The following is a 27644-nucleotide window of genomic DNA, read 5'->3' as shown; positions in this document are numbered from 1 at the left end:
ATTTTAATTAAATTAAATCAAGGTCACGTCTTGATATGAAAAATATGAAAGTCTAATTATCGGTCTACATATTGGTGATCGCACTACAGACTCACAGGTATGAGGTTCCCATCTGATGTAGGTCCAATCTCCCGGGTTCACGCATGCGTAGAAGCCTCCACCCACCCCCAACCACCGCCATTCAGTCAGTAGTCGCCGCGACGCCTTATCGATAGCACCGCGACGCCTGGTATAACCTCCCTTACGCCAGACTAATACGATCACGACTACGATTGATTGTTTTATCAATATTTAATACACAACCTCCGTGGATAATTTTCTCAGCGACTGTGACAAAAGTGACAAAAACATGAAATTAAAAAAAAATTATAACCTTACTTGTTGATCGTCAATTTATGATTTATATTTTATGGAAAATAATTGCAAAATAAACAAATGGTATTTCAAGTGTTATGAATGAATTATCGTAAAAAATATATATTGTTAAAAAAAAAATGTGCATGTGACTAAAACAGTGATTATTAATTTATTTTAATTTAAGTAAGTTTTAATAAATAAAAACACAAAATTCTCAAATATTGTTTTTAAAAAGTGTAATTTTGCAGAAGTATTAAAACGATTTGAAAACATATTTTAACGTTTTTATTTTTGTTAGTTGAGTACTAAAAATATCGACTTTTGTAAGAATAAAATGATTCAAAGTGAATATTTATAAGAGTGATTCAGTGATTTAGTTGGATGAATATGGAATCAGGTTTTATAAGGTAATTTATTCAAGTATGCACAATAATAAATACAGATTTTTATTGTACTTTCTATACATAATAAGGATTTGTGTACATTTTTCAATATGTAAATATGGAAGTAAAAAAAGTATTATTAATGAAGTATTAGGCACAAAAAGTAATTTCATTTTAACTAGTATAATATTACAAAATATTCAAGTGACATCTACATATAAATTCAGTGCATTTAATTTTTTTGAACAATTTATAAAAATTCTGAATTATATTTCTAAAATAATTTGATTGTTTTATTTATATTATGAATTGTATTTATCAAAACTATAATATATTATTTTGACAATTGATATTTATCACAGTGGGTAATTTATGAATTATAATTTTTTTATGGTAATGTCTATTTCAGAATTGATAATAATTATTAAAAATATGTATTTCTAAATATATTTAAAAATTTTATTCTTAATGTTTTGCATGATGTCAAAAAAATCCTTGTGAACACCACACTAGGCGAAACCCGTTTAAAGGCATTATCTACATTAATTTTAATTACGCTTACTGCTTAACTTAATTGTTTATTGAAATTAAATGAAATTAATTAGATTTTCACTTTTTAATTATTTTCCAATATCTGAACCTGAGAGATAAACGGATGCGAGTTCGTAAAATCGCGTTAAACTTATCGCTGTCGTGGGTCAATTGCCAGTTCGCGTCACTAACTAACTAACCTACCATCGTGCCAGTTCTCTGCAGGGGTAGACAGAGAGAACAGAACGCCAAACCAATATGTTAGCAAACAATCTTGGCATCTTCCATATTCATCTCCTCGTATAAACCCGTCGATTTTTCCGACTCCTGATCTGATCACTTTCAAGTATTTGTAAAAACTTGATCATGCAATGTTTTTTTCTGTCTTTCTTTGCCAACTTTTCCAACCGTATGTGCCTTAAAAATTTATTAAACTACTCTTGTCTCACTCATTTGTAACATGTCCACATCTCAGCATACCTTTTTTAAAGTTATAAACGATAATATTAATTTTGTTTAAATTTAATAAATTTAATGTTAAACGTTTCTTTTAACGACATTCAAACATCTATCATACATCATTTTGCCCCAAATTTGTCTAAAAAATCGCATTTCAACTGATTTTAGTTCTGCTTTTCATAGTTTTTTTGAAAATTGACCAAATTATATTAATTGAAAAACTTGATTATGCTAAGTTTTCTTCTGTATTCTTCTGCTTCTATTACCAATCCCTAGTGGTTATTACCAACACCTAGTGAATTTGTTACATGTTGTTTATTTTTCACTCAATCTATTTAAAAATATACCTACATTTTATGTTGTGTTCATGAGTACGTAACAATTTTCCTTTGGAGGGAGTGAAAAAGTACTATAGTATTGAAAATAGTAAAACAAATTTTTGATGTTAAACAAGAACGTCTGAATAAAAATTTGCCTAGAAATAACAGTTTTTGTGGAATTAAATCACCTCGTATTACAAATTCCTCAAGAAACTCCATTGACAATATAGCTAACAAACCCGCTTTTAGTATAAAAAAACACTTGTACCTTCTACTGAATATGGGTTTGAGAATACTTTACCGGGTATATCTATATTCAAATCGATACTCATATATTCAAATTAATATTTAAAACTAACTAAATTAATAGCTACCACTAGTGTAATGGTAAGTACATTAAGATATCGCGTTTAAGGCTCCAGGTTCGATTCCCATGGTAATTCAAAAAAATATTTTATAAAAGTGAATTTATACACAGTAATATATATTTGAAATAATCATGGACAAGTACCTTAAGAAAAGGATTCACATTGCCTTCAAATAACTAACAATCAAGATAATATTCAGTCAAAGCAATGCAGCGCACTAAGTACCATTGGGTGCGGATAAGGGTTAAAAGAAGAAGAACTAACTAATTTACCATCAAGCCGCTTCCCGCGTCAGAACGCCACGTCACTCTATATTTTCAAATGTTATTTTCTTCTTTCACATTTAGGTACGTATATCGTCATTCAGAATTCTGACCCCATTACTTTCAAGCATTTGAAATACTTGAATTTTCCAATTTCGAATAACATGTATGATTTAAAAAAATATTAATTTGTTTTAATTTTTTATAAATATAAATAAATACATCTATATATATATATATATATATATATATATATATATATATATATATATATATATATATACATTTATACAAATATTTTTATATATTTTTTGTCGATTATCTTTATGTTTATATTGGGATAAAATGTTTTTGCCTGGTATTAAGACAATTAACTGAAATTCCTTTAAATTCTTAAATGCTCGGCATCCATTTTCAGGCCACTGACTGTTAAAGATAATAATCAGGAACTGGGGGACGTTATTTGAGGGTCGCGTACAAGTAATGTGTTACAATAACACAATGGAACTACCCTCGTCCTAATGTGGTGAGCATGTTTTTTCGTTACTTGAACTTGTATTATGTTAGGCAGAATAAAATCGCTTTGTATCCAGTACAAATATTTAAAGAAGCGCTTTAAAATAACAATTTAAGTCATTTGACCGTTTCAAATACTTGGAAATGGTCTGGTCAGGAGTTTTCGTGTATTAGGTGAGATTTTTACACACATTTGACTACCTAAATGGGAATCGCCATAAAAAACATTAGTTTGGTAAAACGCCATCGGTATCGCCATAAAAAAACATTAGTTTGGTTAACACTTGGTAAAATATCCGCAAGCATAAAACTGTGTTTGCTCAAAAGGTAAACTCGTTATTTTTAGACATCTCATCAAAGATTAAGAAGAATATGGAAGTCTGGGCATTTACAGGGCTGACGACCGTCATAGGTAAAAGCCCACACTTCCATATTATTTTTCATCTTTGACGAGATGTCAAAAAATAATATGAAAATAACTCGTGTAATCGGAGATAATCCAGATTTTGTGAACAAGTATTTGAACACACTCAAATGTTAAGCTCGTTCTGTTTAGTATCAATGAAAATTTTGTTAAGTTTATCGTAGGCTTCGTTTAAATTGATTTTATGTTCACAGGATAAAGAGTGATGGTATATTACTAGATAAATGAAGGTTTAAACTGGATAAGGGTTGGTCACAGGGGGTTCGGATAATTTAAAACGTTTTCATTTTATGAGAGCTTTTCATCACAAGGTCAGATAAATAATATATATGTATATTTAAAAAAAATGGTATGAAAAAAACCTTACCATATAATATCACGTCATTTTCCTGCAGGGGTAAACAAACAGAATAGAACGCAACACCAATCTGTATGTGCAAACAATCACTTCTTCCACATTCATGCATTGTCTCATTTTTTAAAATTAAAAATAGAAATATTTTTGTTTTTATTATTTATACAAATATTTCAATTTCAAACTATTTATGTGACCCTAAGCGGCTCATTTTTAGAAATAGGTTTTAAATTGTGGTAGAGTGAGTTCGAACCGAGAAACTCTGATTTAAGAGTCCGCGACACTAACCACGGAACCACAACCCACAACAAATTTATTTTGATGAATTTCGTTATATTTAAATCCAGTGTCTGAGTTTCCTCGTCATAGTTAAATCTCTTTTGTCAAATAAAATAAAAATGGAAAAACTACAAAATTGTTATCTTATTTGCATAAAATTCAGTTTCACCAAGAAAGATATTGACATTTCAACATTACTTTTTCTTTCAATGTAGGCTTCGATTTAACTACGAAAAATAGATTACCTTACATTACTTCCAGCTACATTCACTTTTAATTTTTAAAATATATTTTTTCTTTACTCGTTCAATGCACTTGCCTAAACCATCGTAACCTCTAGCACCTTTTCTAATTTTATTGATTATGCTTATCTCAGCCTTGCATTTCCTTTGACCACCATTCGAACATCTATCATACATCGTTTTGCTAAACACTCGTTTTAGAAATCACACTACGACTGCATGTAGTTCTAATAAAAATAAAATAAAGGTTTACTTATTCATTCATCCAAACCCTTATCCGCACCCCAATGGTGCATAGGGCACTGAATCATATAAACGCAGTGATATCTTGATCGTTAACACATGAAGGAAAGGTGATCAGCCCTCCGCTTCCGGTACCAGTCCAAGGTAATATTGAATAAATATAACAGTGAAAAAATCACTCATATTTATTTGACCCCCCCCTGGGAATCGAACTCGGGACCTCCAGAACGGTAGCCGAGCGTGCTGACCATTACACTACGGAGGCGGTACTTTAACTACATATATTAAACACAACATTTTGAGTGTGTTCAAATTGTTTTTCTTAATCTGGGTTTCTCCACATCGGAGTTATTTTACATTTTAATATTTACACATATGTAGATGTATGTAGAAATCACGTGGGTAAATCATTCACTTAACCAGCCTATGGACAGGTCGTAAGTTCTGTAAGAACTCTGACTTCTATATGATTTATTAATTAAAGCTTTTTCAAACCACCTCAAGTATCAAGAGATTTATGATGTTCCTAAAATCATGTATAGAATGGTGAATATTGCACATATCGCTCACTCCTTTCAAGAACGTCATAAATCAAAAATCGGCAATTTTCAGTTGTGCATGTTTTCGAAATGCCTAGAAAATATATACTATATCCCAGCAAAAGCGGCATATTTTTAACTTAATATTTACCCGCTACATGGCAGAAAGTGTTGTTTTTGCATTTTGAAGAAAAGGTATTGTTTAATTATTTTTTTAAAAAAACTAAATATTTTAAAAATGGAACAAAAACCTTCAGGTTTTACCTCAAATGATCTGTTGCACAGTAAAAAGTTCCATAAGTGGCTTGATATTTATTTTTAATACATTGCATTATATTTTTAAACTTTAAAAACGTTCTCCTGAAAAATCAAGTTTTTTGATTTATGACGTTCTTGAAAGGAGTGAGCGATATGTAAAATGGTAACCTTACCAGCCAAGTCGTAAGCCCTGTTAGTATCTGATGTTAAATATTCTTTCAATAATTGATTTATATTATCCACTGACACTTCGTGATGGAATTGCATTTTTAATTTATTATTAGATTAAAACCAATATTCTTAGCTTTTCCACTTTTTTATTTGACCAGCGACCGGGTTTCGTCGTTACCGACATCATCAGACCAGTCTGATGATGTCGATAACGATGAAACCCAGTCGCTGGTCAAATAAAAAAGTGGAAAAGCTAAAAATATTGGTTTTAATCTAATAATAAAAAAAATAAAAAAATAAAATAAAAACTTTCAATAATTGATTAGGCACAGACTTTGTGGTAAAATCTATCCATTTTCATTTAAATTTTACTTAGTAAACATCACTATTAAAATCTACTGTGCACGTGTTTCGACGCATTCCACATCATTTTCAAATACCATTAAAATGGTGTTTGAAAATGGTGTTTGAAATCAATGGTATTTGGGAATGATGGGAAATGCATCGAAACACGTGTTCAAGAAGAGTATAGGAAAAAGTGATTTTAACTAAGTAAAACTTAAATTAAAAATTACATATTCTTCATTTATGTTGAGATGTCAAAAATATTGTACATATATTGTAATACAATCATGATTGCGCTTGTCAACATCGTTACCCACTGTATCATAAAACATAGCCATAAAAATGTTTTGTATTTAATATTTTGAAACAGGATGCCGTGAAATTATTTTCGTTATTCACCTCTTCCAAAACATTTCAGTATTTTTATTGAGATGCCGATAAAATACAAGCTAAAGGGCTGTAAGGGTATACTTGTATTAAAAATTGGTACAAAGAATTACTGCCACGCGTTGACTCATAAAACTCATGAAAGACAATACAGAAGGGATGGGTTAGCATTGGGTAAGTGTTGGGGATAGAAAATCCAGATTTCGTTTGACGTTTACATCCTGAACGATATAAAACTCTTGGTATATACAGTATACCCCCCTGCAACGATGAGTTAGGTACCCCTTTATCTAAGGGGATGTTATAAGGGGTTTTTCCATATTATTTTTTGATTTTCTGTCCGCCTCCGTAGTGTAATGGTCAGCACGCTCGACTACCGTTCTGGAGGTCCGGATTTGATTCCCAGGGGGGTTAAATAAATAAAAGTGATTTTTTCACTCTAATATTTATTCCATATTACCCTGGACTGGTACCTGAAGCGGAGGGCTGATCACCTTTCCTTCATGTGTTAACGATCAAGATAACACTGCATTTATATGACGCAGTGCCCTATGCACCATTGGGGTGCGGATAAGGGTTTGAATGAATGAATTTTTTGACATCTCAACGTAGATGAATAAGAATATAGAAATTCAAGCATTTACGGGGCTTATGACCGTCATAGGCTGTTTTAGGTGATCACTATTTCATCAACTTTGTATCATGTTTTTTTTTTTTAATATTACATGATATATCATCAAAGATGAAGAATAATATTTATGTCCGGGTATTGACAGAGCCTACAACCAATCATAAGTGGGTTAAAGTGATCACTTTATACACGTGTAACATTCATCGTGATTATTACCTCACCATTCTAAGGTTTTTAAATTGATATATATGAGATAAATTCTTGTGATCGAAGCACAATATTTCGAAATTGGTTCATATATATTATATAGAACGTTCAAGAATTTGAGTAGTGTGGTTATTAATCAGGGGTTGAAATTTGGCGAATGTCACACGTGTGTAAAGTGATCACTTTTACCAGTCTATGACGGGCTAAGCCCCGTAAATGCTCAGACTTTCATTTTCTTCTTCATCTATGTTGTGATGTCAAAAAATATTTCAAAAAATAACTCAGAATTAGAGATAATTCAGATTTGTGAAAAAGTATTTGGACGTACTCGAAATGTTGTTATAGGGAGTTGATATTTTTAATGTATTTGTAAATTTTAACTTGTGGAATTGAGTCATTTAAAATTAAAATACAATTCAAAAATATTAACTCGTCTACAATCATCACTTCGTTAACGCGGTACATATCATAACGTTATAGGGGGGTAAGCTGTTATATATCCGTTCTAGGGTAGTTCAAGCTAAAATGGTTTTATATTTTTCTACAACGTTTTGAGTGTGTTCAAATTCTTGTTAACAAATCTGGATTATGTTTAATAAGAAATTAATTTTATAATAAAGCATTTAAACATAGATGAAGAAGAATATAGAAGTCTGGGTATTTGTAGGGCTTACGACCTATCAAAGGCTGGTTAGCTGATCACTTTACACATGTGCAATATTTACCATTCTACTTTATATATGTAACTGAAATACTAAATTCAAATATAATACTATTTGATGAAAAATTAAATTCCGATAACGATTTTCCAATTATAAGAGTATATATTGAACCTCAACATATTTTTTTTATTTTCATTAAAAAAAATTGGATAATATTGTACTGTATTTAAAAAAAAGAAATTCTTAAGCTTAAAAAAATATTTTTCACATTTTATGTCAGCAATTTATGTCACACGGAATGAATTAATGTTCCTGTAAAGTTTCGAAAAGCTAAAGGTCAGGATCTTATAACTCAAGATGAATTATACGGGTTTTTTATAACTATGTATGAACTAGATAAAACAAGATAAGTGGACAGTGATTAAAAACTTCATGTTTTTTTAATGTATGAGTTTTTTAAAAATAAAATATGACATTTTTAAAACCACGTTAAAAAGAGGTTTCAAGAATATAAATGATTTTTCCTTAAATACAAAATAATAACGTTTTGTAAATTATTTTAATTAAAAATGAAAAATAATGACAGTATAGGAGAGTTAATTCTGAAGAAAGAGCGAATAATGCACTGTTTTCAGTTATCGCAAATAAAAGCTTGAAAGCCAAAGCCAAACTGGCAGTACACAATGAAGTCCTGATACCAACCTTAATGTATAGAAGCAAAGCATAAGGTTTGACAAAAAATTGAAAGAAATCGGCTGATTTTAGTCGAAGTTATGATATTAATTTTTGACATCTCATCAAATATGTAGATGAATATGGAAGTCTGGGCATTTACAGGGCTGAAGACCGTCATAGGCTGGTTTAAGTGATCAGTTTACACAAGTGTAACATTCACTAATTCAACCCATTATGGACAACCACACTACACAAATTCTTGGGAGTTCTATATATATATGGACCAGCTAAGAAACCTTGTTCTTGAATCACTAGAACTTTACTAGAGACATCTATTGCTGAGATGAAAATAAGCTTTTTATTGAGCAAAAACTCTTATATTAGTATATGAGGTGCGAATCCTGGATTATAATCAAATACATGAGAAACCTCGGAAAATATCATTTTCATTTGTATTATGTTAGCTTATAATTTGACCAGTTAATTTATTTACAACTTTTTGAGTGTGTCCAAATACTTGTTCACAAATCTGGATAATATCCAACTATAGGAGTTATTTTTCATATTATGTTGTGACATCTCATCAAGATGAAGAAGAATATGGAAGCCCGGGCATTTACAGAGCTGACGACCCCGAAGTTTTGATGTTTGAATTAATATTTGAGCAACGAAGAAGAATTTTATGGAAGTCTTATCATTTATATACTTTTATTGTCTGGTATAAGAGATCATTTTATACACTTAGAAAAATTCACCATTCGACCCACGATTGTAAGCTACACGTCTAAAATTCCGGAATTCATTTTCTTGTTTTAATTGAGAAAATATATTATTTGCTACTTTGTCGGTGACATTTTTCTTTGAAATAGTTAGTTTTTAGTAACATTTCCTTTTTCTAACATTTAGATCAACCTTCAATGTAAAATAAATACTTAATTCAAGTAAATAAGACATTTCGACCATTAAATTATAATATGAATAACAGTTACACAATGATGGTATTTAAAAAAAAACACATTTTTTCTTCCAATCTACCATTTAAAGCATATTGGTTATCAAATTTTAGATAACATGATATATATTTGATAATTTTATTTCCAAAAAAGGAAAATAATTAACCATCACAAATCTGGTTATAATGTAGGTTTAGCTTTATTCAGATAATTAAAGTTTATTTACATAATTATTTGCTTAGATGTGAGGAGAAAGTCTCGTTAAGTTTTATCAAATGGAGATATTACAACAACGCAGTCAGGTAACGCTTCATATTTATGAAGTATACTTTCACAGTCGTTCCTTAACGAAGTATCATGTTGCAATAAAAGAGCAAATCTAAGGGTTATCTCCTCTTTATGCATTCTCGCTAGTGCATCCTTGATTCAGTATTTATGGAACAACGCCTTTTGCAAATGCACACACTCGTGAACTTTTGGCTTCTATCCAACCTAGTATACGGCAACCCCCAGTTGGTTCAAAACACCACATACATTACTTTACACTGAAATTTAAATCTCTGATGCGCTGTTAAACGTCTTAATTAGCTTCAGGAAATATTTTATAACGTGATATTGCAGCACAAATATTAATAAATTTAATATAAGAATACTTAGCAAAAGACAAAGATATAAATAATATATCCATATATATATATATATATATATATATATATATATATATATATATATATATATATATATATATATATATATATATATATATATATATATATATATATATATATTTATATGTATATATATATATATATATATATATATTATATATATATATATATATATATATATATATATATATATATATATATATATATATATATATATATATATATATATATATATATAAATACATACATACATATTTTCTTTTTAAATATAATCATTTCAAAACTAATAATTTATTTTTAATTCGTAATTTTTTTTAAAGATATAAATGTACTAGATTTAAGTTTTGTTCTGACATTTCTTGGTGGAACTGCATTTCATATAATAAAATAACAACTATTTAAATTATTCCACACGAGTTTTATTTGACCAGCAACCGGGTTTTGTCGTAACCGACACTCCCAAATATTATTAAAATAATCATTTTTACACATTATTAAATATGAAATTAAGTCATTATTAGATTAAAACTAATATTTTTAGCTTTTCCACTTTATTTTTATTTGACCAGTGACCGGGTTTCCTCGTTACCGACATCATCAAACTGGTCTGATGATGTCGGTAACCAGTCTGATTATGTCGGTAACGACGAAACCCGGTCGCTGGTCAAATAAAAATAAAGTGGAAAAGCTAAAAATATTGGTTTTAATCTAATAATATATTAAAAAATGCAATTCCATCACGAAGTGTTAGTGGATAATATAAATCTATTGAAATTAAGTCGTTTATTTAAAAATTTAATAATTTTATTATTTATTATTTGGGTTTAGCCCTTATCATAAGTAAGATCTTATATAAGAACTTTAATGTAAACCATTAATGATGGTAATAAATCTTTAATGATTAAAATATGGATAGACTTAAAAATCCTCACTCTTTAACCATTAAAAATATATTTTAACCATCCTTAGGTAAGTGTCTGGTCTAATGGAAATATTTGATATGGCAAAATTACAAAAGGTAACGGTAGCGTTCGGATTATAAGTTAACTTAATATTTAAAAATAATAATTACACAAGAAATTAAATAAGGGTTGCGCGGTTATATTAATTATCATAAGGGTGTTTAAACAGTTTTCCCTTTCACAAAGGAACAAAAAAAACATTACACCTAACGGCATAAATTTAAAGCATAGATAATATAATAATGTCTAATAAACTCACTTTTTTGTTAAAATTTCCAGAAAGGTCTGACATTTGACGTAATAATATAAAGTTAATAACCATATTAAGGGAGGGTTTTAAGGGTTGTTAAAATGTGATATCGGATTTTCGCTTATAGGCCCTTACATCTAAAGGCAAGGTTTTAAAGATAATGAATATTTAAAAAATAATTATTTTGATATTACGGCTATCCATTGTGTGCTTTCTCGTCAAAAAGGGATATCATGAAAAAAAATGTTAAAAAAATAAATTGGCAAAAAAATAAAATTTGGTTTCCTCACAAGGTATACATATTGTAGATTTCATACAATAATGACACAATGATAATTTTAATTTTGTATTTTGATTTTTAATTTTAAAAAGGGGCATTTTGAAAATGGTAATTAATTCGTCGGATCAATGATAACCAACTGTTTTTTTATCTTACTTTTAAAAAGTTGTTAAAAATATCTCTCTATTCTTTGTAGTTATTGACCGTAACCATTAAGAATTCCAGAAGTGATCATGTCTTTAAAAACAGTGTCCGTCGATGGTTTCTTCTCGTTAGTAGGGACAAGGTAGAAAGAGAATTAATTAAAGTCCAGGTGTAATTATTTTAAAAACCTTTCTACTATTAATTGTTATTGTATCTACTGTGTGTAATGTTTAAAATAAAGTTTTTAAAAATAAATGTTTAAAGAATTTCGGCTCAACACAGGCTATGTCCAAAGAGCCGTTATACATATGATTTAAAAAAAATTAAAAAAATGTATGCATGAAAATAAATTAAATGAAAGGTTTTCACTGTATTTTAAATAAAGGTCGATTTCTTCAAAGAAACTTTTGTCTATTTCGTAGTAGATTGCATTTTATACAAATAGAATATAAACTTCGAAGCTTTTTACATTTATATTTCGTTTGATCTGTATCCGGGCTTGCGTCAAACTCTGTCAATGGTCAAATAAAATAAAAATTGAAAAATCTAAGAGAAAGACCAAGGAAATTTTGGCAAGATGAGTATTTTAAATTCTTGAAAGTGGTCAGGTCAGCAGTCGAAAGAATTGGCCGAAAGGTATTAAAAGATGAATGAATATGGAAGAGATGAAGATTTCTTACAAATACAGAGTAGTGTGACTTCAATTCTCTCTGCCTACCTCTGAGGGGAAGCCGCGTGATGACCAGTTAATCAGTTAGTTAGAATTAGCTTTGTGGTTTTTTGTTTTATTTAAATACACGTTTTTTGTAAGAAAAAATATTTATTTTATTTCATATCTTCAAATAAAATTGAATTTTACTTAAATTATTTTTTTTTAGTGTTTTTTTTTTTTAATATTATGCATTTAATAAGAATGAATCAAATAGACGAAAAAAACACAACTATAGTTTGTGAGTTTTCGTATGTAAATTTGTCAAATTTCCAGGACTATAGATATTCTAAAACATCTGTAGTTCTCAAACTATTCATGTTTACATAAATAATCTTCATAGAGCAGCCTCTTGCAATGGTTGTATTTTCAAATTAAGATCATCATGTTTTCCACTAAAGCAAATATTGAAAAAGTAAATTGAAACATTTTTATAAATCTATGATTTTTTGTCATACTGAAGCAGTTGGAAGGATACACAAAAAAGAATCATAAAATAATATTTATAATAAGATAGATACCGAAAAGTCGTAAACAAATACAATTTAGAATATCTATAGAATTTAATACGCCGAGTAGTCCTTAAATTTAAATCACGTCGTCGGTACTGAGAATGTGAAGAAATTCGGCGCCGGAAAAAAGCCTTACCGGCAATGAAATATTTTAGGGTGACAATATTTTCGCGAAATTCCCCCTCGATTTATGGCAACAAGCATAATGGCAAGAATAAACAGACTCCGGTAACGCTATCCCTAGTATCTCGGTGAATGATCGTGTTTTCTCTGGCATCGAGTTTTTTTATTCTCCATGCTAAAGCAATAAAAATGTCATTATGATTCTCTCATTAAACTTCATAATCACCGGGGTTTGCGTACAAAAGCTAGGTTTCTTGAAATAAGTCAAATTTAACGAAAACAATAGCGTTTATGGGTCTGTTTTTAAACTTACTATAATTTAACAAATTTTTTACTTGGTAAATAAAACGTTTTCGAAAAATCTATTTTGAAACGTGTTTCTATGCGTTAATTTTTACTAGTTATTAGTGTATAAATGACTAACAAGCCTATGATAGGTCAAAAGTTCTGTAAATACCCGGACTTTCATATTTTTATTCATCTATGTTGAGATTTTTTAAAAAGATTAAAAAATAACTCCAAAATGGAGAAAACTCAGATTTGTGAACAAGTATTTAAACATACCCATAATGCTTTGAATGAATTCCTTTTTGATATGGGAATTAAAAAGTTTGATCATTTAAAAGGCTTACGATCCGATCACTTTACACGTTGTGTGACAGCGATTTAATAAATATTAGAGTATTGTGGAATAATTTGACATTGTAAATAATTCAAAGATCAATTGAATTGATTTTGAATTAATACAAAGGGTTTTAAGAGAATGACGAGTTTCCTTTATGAATTCTCCAGAATCTATAAATTTAGGCTTAATTTCTCTTTCTATGAATGAGCTTTCGAGTAAAACGTGGTGCCATTATTTTTCCGATAATTTTCTACGTATTTATCCACCCCTTTGAAGCGGCGCTTTTCAAATAATGAAGATTTTTCGGAACAGGAAAATAAAAGTATCCTTATTTTTTTTTAACAGGAATCTATTCAAAACCCGATGGCCTGTAGAAACAAGAAAGGAAGTTTTTGGTTTATTTGATGGCTGATATGTATTTAACTACAGAATTCGTATCATGAATTTGAATAATAAGAACAAACAATACTCAATCGATATTTTTAATAAATCCTTTTCGTTTTAGCATACGAACAATGTATTTCAAACCTGACAGTGAAGGTAAATTACAAACTTTAAATATAAAAAAGTTTTATTTATTGTTTCGGCATTAACATTGTAGTAAGACATGTTACAATGAATAAAGAAAACACTTGTTTTTTACCACTTGAGTTTTATTATAGACTACATGTTTCAGAAGTTAAACTTCCATCATTCAGGTCTGTATAATAACTAAAATATAAAATATAAAATTGTTGTATAAATAAAGAGAGGGGAAAGTAAGGGGAAGGGGTTAGTTAAGAGGCGGAGTTTGAAAACAAAGGAAAAATGGAAAGCAAAGGTGAAGAATTTTGAAATAATATATTATTTAATAAATCATTATTAGAATTTAGGTTTTTTTGGATTTCTTAATTTTTTATTATTAAAATATTACCTTGTCCCATATAAAGGCCAAATTATGAATTATCTTGAAAATTCTTCACCTTTGCTTTCCATTTTTCCTTTGTTTTCAAACTCCGCCCCTTGACTAACCCCTTCCCCTTCCTTTCCCCTCTCCTTATTTATAGAACAATTTTATATTTTATATTTTAGTTATTATACAGACCTGAATGATGGAAGTTTAACTTCTGAAACATGTAGTCTACAATAAAACTCAAGTGGTAAAAAACAAGTGTTTGCTTTAATCATTGTAATAAAGTTTTAATGAGAAGATAATGTAAACATCACATAAATCAGCTTACATCAAGTCAAAAGCCCTTTCATGGATTGACTTATTTTACAATAAGACAGTATTTTTACAATATGAAAACATTGATCGTCGTTTGAACACATGTAATTTCAAATATTTTGCACAAAACAATTCATTCTGACTAAATACGCTTACTAAACGTGGGTATTAACACGTGTGCGTTAATTTTTCAGTATTTCAGGCATGAAACAGTTTCAGGAATTTCAACAAACTGACAGGAAGTAACGACTCACTTAGAGCTTTCAGCTTTTCGTGTGAATATTTAACCAACAATTAGTTGACACTGTTAATTATTTAAATTAATCTTCGTTCAAGGTTGGCAGGGTGAAAATGGAGAGTGGTTTCATTACCGAATTTAAGATTCAGGAAATGTACCACGGCTATTGAAATTGAGAAGAAAATTATTTCGTTAATACCCTTTAAAAGGGTGTTACTTTTTACGGTGAAAATTTGAAAATGAAAAACATTTTCATTTGTGAGGATGATTAATGGGGTGTTATAAATACAGGTATTATTTTCTTTTGTTTCATGATGTTAAAAATGTTAGCAGGAGTCGTTTTGTTGATCACGTTTTTCAGAAAAATTATTCCAAATTAGTACCATTAAAAGTAGAAGTATTATATTTGAACCCATTTTTAAAAATATAGTATAAACATTTTTTTAGTCAAATAAATACTTATTTGATTACAATTATATAAATGCGTAATCTTTATAACTATCATGAATGTGTATGAGGAAATTATGAAATAGCTCTTTATTAGTTTGTATAAAACACATTGGAATATTATTAAAGTCATGTTTGTGTGTTTTCATACATTTAAAAATATAAAAATAAAGCATACACATATAGGTGAGTAGGTAAATATAAATATTTTTTATGTATCTTCTTCTTCTCCAATTTTTCGTTATTAACAACCGATGGTGCATAAGGAACCACATCGTATGAACGCACTGTTATCTTGATACTTATTGACCCGTTTTCCTGATCCTGTACTTTAGATAATAGTCGAGGATGATATGAATATAAACACAATTTAATAAAATTTTAACTACCCTTCAGAATTGAACTCGGAATTTCAAACATATAAGCCAAACGTATTTACCCCTACACAACGCTGAACAACATAAAATAAAATGATAGTATACTTCTATCAAATGTATAATTCAAGAGTATATTGAAATCTAGCTTGGCTTTTCATGTCGTATGCCGACGAAAGCAAATTTCCTTTAAAACGAAGTAAATGGATAGCTGCCAAATTCTTATTTCTTTCATTATTTATATTAAATATCTTTACGTTTTTTATTTGTTTTGAATTTGGTAGTAACTCCGTTTGGATGTTATAAACTAAATTTGTAGCTCGCAAGTTTTCATTTGGGGTTGAAGTATTCGCTACGCAATGCACAATAAAACAACATTTCAGAGTTTTTTTAATTATATTTTTTTCAATCGTATTTTTTAAATCATATTTTCATATGGTGTGCGGAGTGCGTGGAAGTTTTTGGTAAGGAAAGGGTAATTATCCATGAGTATTTCAATGTTTTAGAATCTAGTATATAAACCCTGATGATGACAAGCTTCTTATCGAAACCGGTTGGATAAAGTGTACCTGTAAAAAGTTGTCTAAACTAAGTTTTTTTTAAAGTTTATTAATTGTGCCACAAAGTATCTGTGAAAAACATTCAGGCAATAAATTATTTTTTGTGAGAATAAGTGAAAGAGAGACTTAAAGTTATTTAATAAATAATAAAAAAATAAAACCCTTATCCGCAACCCTATGGTGCATAGGGCACTGCTTCATATAAACGCAGTGTTATATCGATCGTTTATACATGAAGGAAAGGTGATCAGCCCTCCGCTTCAGGTACCAGTTCAGGGTTATATTGAATAAATATTATAGTGAAAAAATTACTTATATTTATTTGACCCCCCCTGGGAATCGAACCCGGGACCTCCAGAACGGTAGCTCCTGAACATTACACTACGGAGGCGGACAAGTTAAAGTTATTTATATGATATAATTTAATAACATAAAATATTGTGATTTCTTCATGCAGAACAGACTGCATGTTCCAGAGTCTATGCCATGTTTGATAGATACATTTGATATGCCAGAGTCTATGCCACGTCCAGGGTTCGACTACCATAATTTGCTTATAAGTTTTTTCTTCAATGTACGAGTACTACTAACTCTCATCCGCAGCTAGCGGTGCAAATGAAGGAAAATTAAAAAAAAAAAACGTTAAAATGGTTTGGATATTTAGATCGAATGATTGAGAAGACGGTTAAATAAATATATGAAACGAATATACTTTGGAATAGATACAGACGAAAAAAAATGTGGCCTGATGTTGATGTGGAAGGCTTTCCATCATCAGTTTCGTTTTTAGTTAGAAGCTATTATTTTTATAATTTGACAATCACTTTGTCGAAATATCTAAATACTTTATTTTATATTTTACTCGGTGAAAAAATAAATAAATGGAAATAAGACTGTCTCAAGGACACAACTATAAACTTTTGACAAGATTCATATATGGTGTTTGAAAATGTTGCGGAATGTATCAAAACGCGTGTCATAATAGATTCAAGGAAACAATTGTATATTCCAAGTAAAATTCAAATTGTAAATGATTTTCCTTTGTTTGCATTGTGTTTTATTTGACTTTTAATATATTTTTTTTTAAGTACGAGTATAAAATTTTTATAATATCCTGTCTTGCTTTTTTTCTTTGTTGCGTTGGCCTTTTTCACACGTTTTATTATTCTTTGATAAGTTTTAAAATGATGTGACTTTTGAATAGGACAAATGTTTGGCCGCGCAAAGTTCAGAGCTCTGTCGTTCATTTCTTGCAAAGCCTAATAACCCAGTTCCGTGTGGCCATATTTCTTGGAGCCATAAAGGTATTTACGCTTCGTGAGCATCTGAGGAAATTTAACAAGCAAAGGGAAATAAACGAGGGAGAAATTTAACAAGGAAAAATAAAAGTGGCATTGTCGGAAGGGTGATGTAGGGAAAAATGCAAATTTTCCCGCTAAAGACGACTTGCGGGATATTATTCTGCTGGCAACATTTGCTTTTTCTTGACGGTTAATCTAAATAAATTTATTTTCGGGGATCACAACTGGGTTGTATAATTACATTAAAAATGGGAATTTTAATTAGTCGGTCTTCTCCAACCATTTTTTGTTACATAGCCTGTTGTACTATTTACTTATTCGCAGATCTGTTGATCTAAAAAAATGCATCATTCATAATTATCTTATAAATAAATATTGCTAAATGTGCCCTCGGCACGGGAAAACTCAATGAGAACACATAAATTTGATATGTTATTCGTAAATGCAAATACAAAAATGTTAGTGATGTTAGTATTCAACCACTCACCGATTTCAGACTATTTGTTTTAAGACGTATTCTTTTTAATAGATTTATATTATCCACTGACACTTCGTGATGGAATTGCATTTTTAATTTATTATTAGATTAAAACCAATATTTTTAGCTTTTCCACTTTTTTATTTGACCAGCGACCGGGTTTCGTCGTTACCGACATCATCAGACTGGTGATGATGACCAGTCTGATGATGTCGGTAACGACGAAACCCGGTCGCTGGTCAAATAAAAAAGTGGAAAAGCCAAAAATATTGGTTTTAATCTAATAATAAATTACGTATTCTTTTCTTCATCAGGATAATCACTACACAAGCATGAAAACAAATTTGCCACTACCATTACACTAACAACTACTTCTTCTTCTTCTAACCTTTATCCACACCCAATGGTGCATAGGGCACTGCATCGTAGCAACGCAGTGTTACCTTGATTGTTAATTGCATGGAGGCAAGGTGATCAGCCCTGCGCTTTTTGTACCAGTCCAGGGTGATATTAAATAAATATGAGAGTGAAAATCGACCATATTTATTTTGACCCCCCTGGGAATCGAACTCGGGACCTCCAGCACGGTAGCCAAACGCGCTGACCACTGCGCTATGGAGGTGGACATTACTAATAACTATACAAAATATAAATCACATGCGTTTTTGGTCGACCCGAGAATCAACATGAGCTAAGGATTACAATATACTAAAGACCGAGGTCTAACATCTACTAAGGATGTAAGTCAAACTAACATCCTTATAACGTGACTAAGGTATCCTTAGTGTTCGACTTAAAACGATTAAAGGCGCATGTGATAAGTATTTTATTTGGTTGTAGTGTATGAATAGTTTTAATGTAGTGATTAAGGGTATAATGAAAACCTGTGTAATACCACTTAATGAGTTTAATTTCATTACTTGACTAGTTTTTTTTAAACTTGTCGTGTGTAACAAAATAAAACTCATTTAATTAATAATCATAAAAGTGTTTTTTTTTATAATCAACATGTCGATCCAAAAAGTAAATACCAAATCAATAAATAATCCAAGGTAGTGACGTGATGTATTAATAACATGCTAGTATAGTGATTGTCCTGACGAAGAGACGGATATTTATCGAAACCGTTATGCGTTAATTTCGGTGAGTAGTTATATATTAACATAACTTTTTTGTTAATTAAAACAAATTTATGAATTACAAAAATAAACACGTTGCTTTTATTGAAGAATAAAAAATAATAATTACAAGTTCAGGGTTGAGTGAATTTTATTAAATTCAGATAAATATTATTGCGGTAATACTTCTCTCAATGAATACCACGGTAATAATAATTACAATTCACGGTGCGTAGAAATACTCTAATTCGCTCCTAATACTCGAATTAACACGTTTACATCCACTGCGTACTTCTTTGTGAATTCGAGTAAAATTAATTTTTAGTAGCTACAAAGAATCTACTAACTTTTGATTAGATTATTTTCAGAACTTCAAACTTACTTTATTAACATTTATATTATTCTAGTTTACACAATTTTCCGAATGAAATTTGTATTTATAAAACAAGGAAACAATATTCAAGTGAGGTTTAAATTATTTTTTAGTATTGTAATGATTTTGATTCGAAAAGTAAATAATAACTTGGAACGTCTTTAGATTTGAGTTTCAATTTTGTATTTTTTTTATAATAATATAAATTCAAAAATATTATTACATCTTACATATACATATTGATACTCGTATAATACATGGTCTTCTTGGGAAACTTTTAATTTTTAAGCTTTATAAAATAAAACAACTTTGTTTTTACCACTTTTTATTGGTACACTTTATCCAACCGGTTTCGACAAGAACCTTGTCATCCCAAGTTGTCATATGGAGTTGATGTATTTGCTGCGCAATGCTCAATAAAAACAACATTTAGGAGTTTTTCCTAATTTTTAATTAATATTTTCATATGGTGTACGGAGTGTGTTGAAGTTTTTGGTATCGTAAAGGAAAGGGAATTAAGTAGAGCCTAACTATGAGTATCTCAATGTTTTAGAATTTAGTACATAAACCCTGATGATGACATGGTTCTTGTCGAAACCATTTGGATAAAGTTTACCAACAAAAAGTAGTTAAAATTAAGTTGTTTTCTTTTTAAAAAGTTTAAAAAATGTGCCACAAAGTATCTGCGAAAAATATTTAAGATATTTTTTTATTTTTTATTTTTTTTTTTCTCCCTTCTTTTCAAAAATCTACTGAGCGAAGAATTTTAGTTCATTTTCAATTATAAATGTCAACATAACAAACACATGCGTATCCTAATAATTTCAGTTAAATTACTACACGTCATTTAATTTTTATGTTTTGTACTGACATTTTATGATGGAACTGCATTTTATATAGTAAAATAGTATTTAAAAAAAGTGTTTATTTAATTTGATCAATGGCCCAGCTTTATCGTTAAAAATACAAATCTAATGATCTCAGTAATGATGAAAGTCGGTCATGGTCAAATAAAATAATTGTGAAACAAACAATTAATATGTTTTTTTTCTTCTTCGTGGGTTACAGTTTGTGTGATAATTGATTTGATTATTTTTTGGTCAGTTTTTACCTGTCTCTTTCCTTCGATAACTATATTTGAGGTATAGCTGGACAAAAGCGTTTTTAAAAAAAAAAATCATAATTATTTCTGATGAAAACCGCCAAAAAATATTTTAAATGCTTATTTTTTTCCAATTATTGATTCGCCAGTCTGTTTGCGGTTATCAAGCCTTTTTATTTTAAAATGACTTAGTAAATATTAACAACATTTTGAGTGTGTCCAAATACTTGTTCACAAAATCTGGATTATCTCCAATTACAGGAGTTATTTTCAAATTATTTTTTGACATCTCATCAAAGATGAAGAAGAAAATGGAAGTCTGGGCATTTACGGGGCTTACGACCGTCATAGGCTGGTTTAAGTGATCACTTTACACACGTGTAACATTCACCAATTCTACCCATTATTGACAACCACACTACTCAAATTCTTGGAAGTTCTTTATATATGAACCAATTTAGAAACCTTGTTCTTGAATCACTAGAACTTCACTAGAGACAACTATTGGCGAGATGTAAAGAAGCTTTTTACTAAACAGAAACTCTTATATTAGTATGTGAGGTCCAAATCCTGGATTATAATCACACACATGAGAAACGCCAGACGCCTATGACGGTCGTAAGCCCCGTAAATGCCCAGACTTCCATATTCTTCTTCATCTTTGATGAGATGTCAAAAAATAATTAGTAAATATTAAATTACTCGCCTTCTTCTTGTATCCAGTATTGAACAAAGGTGTCCCTCTTAGACATCAACAGTTCTCTGTTGGACGCGACTCTCTTCCAGTGCAGGGCTTCCCAATTTTTTAATGTAATAGGACCACATTTGTCTGGGGCCTACCCACGCTTCTGCGTCTAGGCCTGTTATAGGCCAATAACAGGCCAAAGTAGCAGTCAAGTACTTTTTTGGTCCATATATCCACAGATAAACGTGCCACATGACCTGCCCAGTTCAACTTTTGTTCCGTCATTCTTTAAACCACGTCTCTTACCTTAGTCTTTTCCCTTGTCATTTTTTGGTGCTTAAAGGATAAAGTGAAAACAAATATTTATTCAAATATATAATCACACATGTTTCGATGCATTGCACATCATAAACAATCTCTGGTGTAATGATTATCGAAAATACGATATTTGATAATGATGGGGAATGTATCGAAAGATATGTTATAATTTATTATTTATTGATTAGGCTTAACTTTGTGAAATGAAATGTTATGAAAAATATAATAAAATGTGTATAATACTATTAACTTTTTTACTATTTACCAGTTTAACTGTTCACTTGAAGTTGAAAACATCTGTTGTTTTCGATAAAAGTCGTGTATAATGAAACAAAATTCATTAAGTGGAATTATAGAAGCGTTTAATTATTTTAAATATGTTACAATAATTTTTTTGAATCAAAGTGTTAACAGAGTAAAATATAAATAGAAAATAAAAAAATGGATGAGTTGCAAAATAAAACGAAGTTTTTTCAAAAAACAAGTTTAAAATGAAGATCATTTCAAGAAAAGCATTTTGTGCCTTCGTAATTTCTTCGATATAATTTTGTAATATGAAATTCAAGTAAGAGAATAAACAATCCAGTTCTTGAAAGCGTTAAGCCGCAAATTCCTTTAATCCGTCCCCGGAAGTGGCTCGTAACCTTCAACGGATTCTGAAAATCTTTCTCCTAATCGTTATATTGCCTCTGGCACATAATTGGTTTCAGAGCACTGAAACCAGTATTTCAGTATTTCGGGAGGTGCTCTCTGTGTATCGCGCAACAAGATGCCGGCTGTAATTGTGCCGAAAGAAGTTGTTTGAAAACTGTACGCCTGCTTTAGTTCAAAAACTGTTTAAGGCTTTGAATATGTTTACACTGGAGGCTTTATGAAATTAACTTTCCGTTGTATTCAACAAAAGGTTTTATGTCAAACTAATAAAGAGGTTTTGTGCCGGTTAATAAGGAACTTTAAAGTATTTTCTTCAAAAATGTTTAATTAAGTTTATATGAGATATAAATTAACACAGAAATATCTGTATTTTTTACGATTTAATATGTATTTTGTATTTCAAAACCATTATCGACTTTGCGGTATAGTAATTTTAACACTTTCCTTATCTTTCATCGTTCATTTTGTGTAAAACTACTAAAACAATTGACAATCGAACTGGTGTAATTGATTAATTAATCTTCTAAAAAAATGTAAGCATATTGTTGTAGAGTGGTTTTTTCATCAACCCTGATCCTAATTAGTATACTTATTAGGTTCGTATGCTAATCACGAGTAACCGCAAACCAAATTCCGAGCTATACAATGTTTTTGGCGTCTCGCGTTTTACCAAAAGTATGAAAATACAATGCTTATGAGCGTCTGCCGCTTTCTATCAACAATATCATAAAAATGATGCTTTTAAGCGATTCCCTCAAACTATTTGTTAATATTTCTTTAATTTGTACATTCTTGTATGTTATTTTGGAGTAAGTAACTGTTTTGTTTTTTTAATGAAAAGTTTTACCATTGTAGAAAATGAATAAAATATAATTTATTCAAACACAATAACACTTATTAAATTCATTTAATATAAATTTATGGATTTTTAATATTAGAATTGCAAGAGCATTAATAAAAATTACGAGAGTATCGAAATGACGTATAATTTTCATCACGCAAAGGAAATTTTAGACATGAAACGACAATGAAATATGACGTTTTCCTTTCCATAGGTTCGGAAAAAAATTAAATGAAATAATCACGAAAGCTCACTGTATTATTAAAATTACAGTTTTTTTCTCTTAATGCATGATTACATAATAATATGCATTCACAGGCACAATACCGAAAGCCATCAAGAGCTTAATTTTATTTTTTCTATCCCTAGGTTTTACATATTTATTTTTAATTTATTTATTTATTGAACGACAGAAGCCTTTAAGATAATACATATAATACAAATATACAGTATCTTATATAAAAATAAAAAAATATATACTAATGAATACACTAATAAAAAAACAAAGTCTTATAACATAAAATCCTAATAAAATAACAAGTATTAAGCACTGGTAAATACACGTCTCCTTCAAACACTTTATGCAATAAAAGGTCGGTATTTATTTTTTTGTCCCCAAAGAAATGTGGTAAGCAGTACTTACTAAGCATATTTGGCTACCATGCTGAATGACCCGTGTTTAGTTCCGAGGGAGTCACAAAAAATACATTATGGTTTTTTTTCATATTCTTCTTTGTTTTTGATTAGATTTTAAAAAAATAATATAAAAAAATTCTCCTAATCGGAGATAATTTAGATTTTTGAACAAGTATTTGGACACATTCAAAATATTGAACGCTTTGATTGTCGTTTAAATTGTCATGAATGTGGAAGAGGTGAAAATCGTTTGCAAAAGTAATGTCGTTAGATTAGCCTAGATTTGTGCACTTTGTGGAATCCATATGTGGTATACGAGTAAATACGACAGGTTTTTAAATATAAGCAAATGCGTTTTTGCACTGATATTGCGTACAATCATGATTGTATTTTCGCTTAATTAACAAGCTAGCGGTTCACAACGGCGTGCTAGTACCGACACTAATGTATGGAAGCGAAACATGGAACTGGCAAAGGAAGGATGAAAGCAGAGTGAATGCTGTTGAAATGCGCTCCCTCAGACGAATGTGTGGAAAATCATTGTATGACAGAATTAAAAATGACGATATAAGAAAGGAATGTAAGGCTGAACGAGGAATAATTGAAAAGATTAGAAAGAGCTCTTTGCGGTGGTATGGACATGTGGAGCGAATGGATAGCGAGAGAATGACTAAGAAAATATATGTGGCGAATGTGAGAGGGAAAACAGAACGTGGACGACCGAAAAAGACTTGGCACGATCAGATCAATCAGAACCTAAAATCTGGCGGTGTCAAAAGTCTGCGTAATCGGAGGGCATGTATGACTAGATGTATGGATGTGAAGGAGGCGAGGAGTGTATGTCAGGACAGAAGAGTGTGGCGTTCCATCCTCTCTGCCTACCCCTGCGGGGAAACGGCGTGATGGTAGTAGTAGTAGTAGTAACAATATTTGAATGATATTATTAGCATTTACACAGATTGAGGTTATTCAGCTTTCAATATTAATTAATTACAAGAATATAGATATATAGTATATGATTTACTCATCCTTTATATGAGATATGACCTGATTATCCTTCAGTAAAATACAAATATTAGTCATCTAAATAAATGGTTTAATAGTAATGAACACCTTTCACCGTGTGGGGATGTATTAAGTTCAAAGGGATTATATATTGTTTTGTAGAATTTGGCTTTAACTAGGTCAAATTAGTTTTTGGCGTATTCTTCAACCAATTTATACAAACCCAAGGGTTAAAATAAATTATAAAAGAAGATTTTGTGTGATTCCATTCGTAGTTGTTATTTGGAGTTCCTACGCAATGTATTATAAAAATAACATTTAGGATTTTCTTAAATCATATTTTTAAATCATATTTTTTAAATCATATTTTCATATGGTGTATGGAGTGAGTGGAAGTTTTTCGTAAAGGAATGTAATTTGAGTATTTTAATGTTTTAAATGTTTTAGAATTTAATAAACCCTGATGATGACAAGATTCTAGTTGAAACTGGTAGGTTAAAGTGTGTTAATAATAAAAAGTGGTTAAAACAAAGTTGTTTAATTTTATAAAGTTTATAAAAGATGAACTTAAATTTGAAGAAACGTAGTAGGTATTTTTGTTGTTCTGTTTTATCATAACATTTTTGTAAGCATTTATCTATTAATTATTATTTAATAAAACTTGTACTTGTTAATAAAAATCATTATTATCTAAGCGTTTGAGTAAGTAAACAATTTAATAAAATACACTCCATAGTATGAATCTAATATGAGGTCAAGGCGGCAGTCGGAAAATTACATGAATGTAAAGAGGCGAATAATGTTTGCAAAGAGGTGTAGCGTTCTATTCTCTCTACCTATCTACGTGGAAAGAAACGTGATGGTCAGTTAGTTAGTCAAATGAAACTTTAAATTTCCTCAATATTATTAATATTATTTTTTGACATCTCATCAAAGATGAAGAAGAATATGGAAGTCTGGGCATTTACCGTCATAGGCTGGCTTAAGTGATCACTTTACACACGTGTAACATTCACCAATTCTACCCATTATTGACAACCACACTACTCAAATTCTTGGAAGTTCTATATATATGAACCAATTCAGAAACTTTGTTCTTGAATCACTAGAACTTCACTAGAGACATCTATTGGTGAGATGTTAAGAAGCTTTTTTATTAAGCAGAAACTCTTATATTAGTATGTGAACAAGTATTTGGACACACTCAAAATGTTATTAATATTTAAAGCATTTTCTTTGTGGTTAGTCATTTTTACTTTTTTTTTTACTAAAATGTTAAAAATATTAGTATATAACCACTCACCGAGATTTTTATGTCTACCGGTTTCAAGACGCACCCGTCTCTTCGTCAGGACAATTACTACCACAACATGCAAACAAAACTACCCTTCACTACCATAGCACTATTTACACACTTAAAACTACACAAAATGTTTGACACATCGCTCACTCCTTTCAAGAACGTCATAAATCAAAAATCGTCAATTTTTAGTTGTGCATGCTTTCGGAATGCCCATAAAATGTACTATATCCCACCAAAAGAGGCATATTTTTAACTTAATATTTGCCCGCTACAGGGCAGATAGTGTTGTTTTTGCATTTTGAAGAAAAGTAAAGTTTAATTATATTTTTTTAAATAAACTTATTTTTTTTCAAATGGAGGAAAAACCTTCTGGTCTAACCTAAAAAGATCTATTGCACAGTAAAAAGTTCAATAAGTGGCTTGATGTTTATTTTTAATAAATTGTATTATATTATTAAACTTTAAAAACGTTCTCCTGAAAAATCAAGTTTTTTGATTTATGACGTTCTTGAAAGGAGTGAGCGACATGTGATATTTGGTCGACCCAAAGACCAACATGCACCAAAGCTTTCAGCGTGTTTGTGGTGAAACCTTTAGTGCAGTTGGTCTTCGGTGTATATATTTTATTACTTCATTCAATTCAATTATTGTTTATTCACAACGTATTTTATTTTTTGTCGTATAAAACTGTCGAGAAAATGAAATTCGCAATGTGTTTTGATACAATAAACCGTCAAAAGTTTATTTTGATTATTATTTACGTCCTCGTAGACTAGATCAAAGAGCTTTTAGCAAATTTTTACAACATCATAGTTCAATAAATTTTCATATGAAGCGTGAAAACGTCCGAAGTCAACATTTATTTTGGTAATGGAGAAGAATGGGAGCGCGCCATTTTTTCAGCCCTCATATGTAACACATAAGGGAAATTGAAAATAATACTATTCCCGTCTGAGGTTTTCAATAAATCGAGGAGAAATGCGTTTCCCGAGAAATGTGTGGACTGGGGAGATATGTGACCTTAAGGAATTGAGGTAATCGTGACGAAGTGTGGAGAGCTATTGTAAAGAAGGGAGCATTTCGTGAAACATGAAGGTGAAATAGCATAAAGGATCAGAGAGCTAAGGTTTTATAAAGAAGGTACCGTGAAAGAATGTACATTA

At 30.1% G+C, this 27644-nt stretch overlaps 1 protein-coding gene across 1 annotated transcript in view; it reads left to right on the top strand.

Annotated features, from left to right (window-relative positions):
- The first annotated feature begins 509 nt into the window (after positions 1-509).
- Positions 510-27644, top strand: part of LOC148301510 (zwei Ig domain protein zig-8-like) — a 334565-nt gene continuing 307430 nt past the window's right edge. Inside the window, exon 1 of the mRNA XM_088273141.1 lies at positions 510-764. The gene's annotated coding sequence lies outside the window, so the exon portion shown is untranslated. The remainder of the gene's footprint in view (positions 765-27644) is intronic.

This window comes from Brachycentrus maculatus, unplaced genomic scaffold (genome assembly GCF_059751285.1).
Source record: "Brachycentrus maculatus isolate JH-2025_06_01 unplaced genomic scaffold, ASM5975128v1 h1tg000554l, whole genome shotgun sequence".
In the NCBI taxonomy this organism is placed as follows: domain Eukaryota; kingdom Metazoa; phylum Arthropoda; class Insecta; order Trichoptera; family Brachycentridae; genus Brachycentrus; species Brachycentrus maculatus.
Note: the sequence above shows the minus strand (reverse complement) of the source record. Positions and strands in the feature narration are given on the sequence as shown.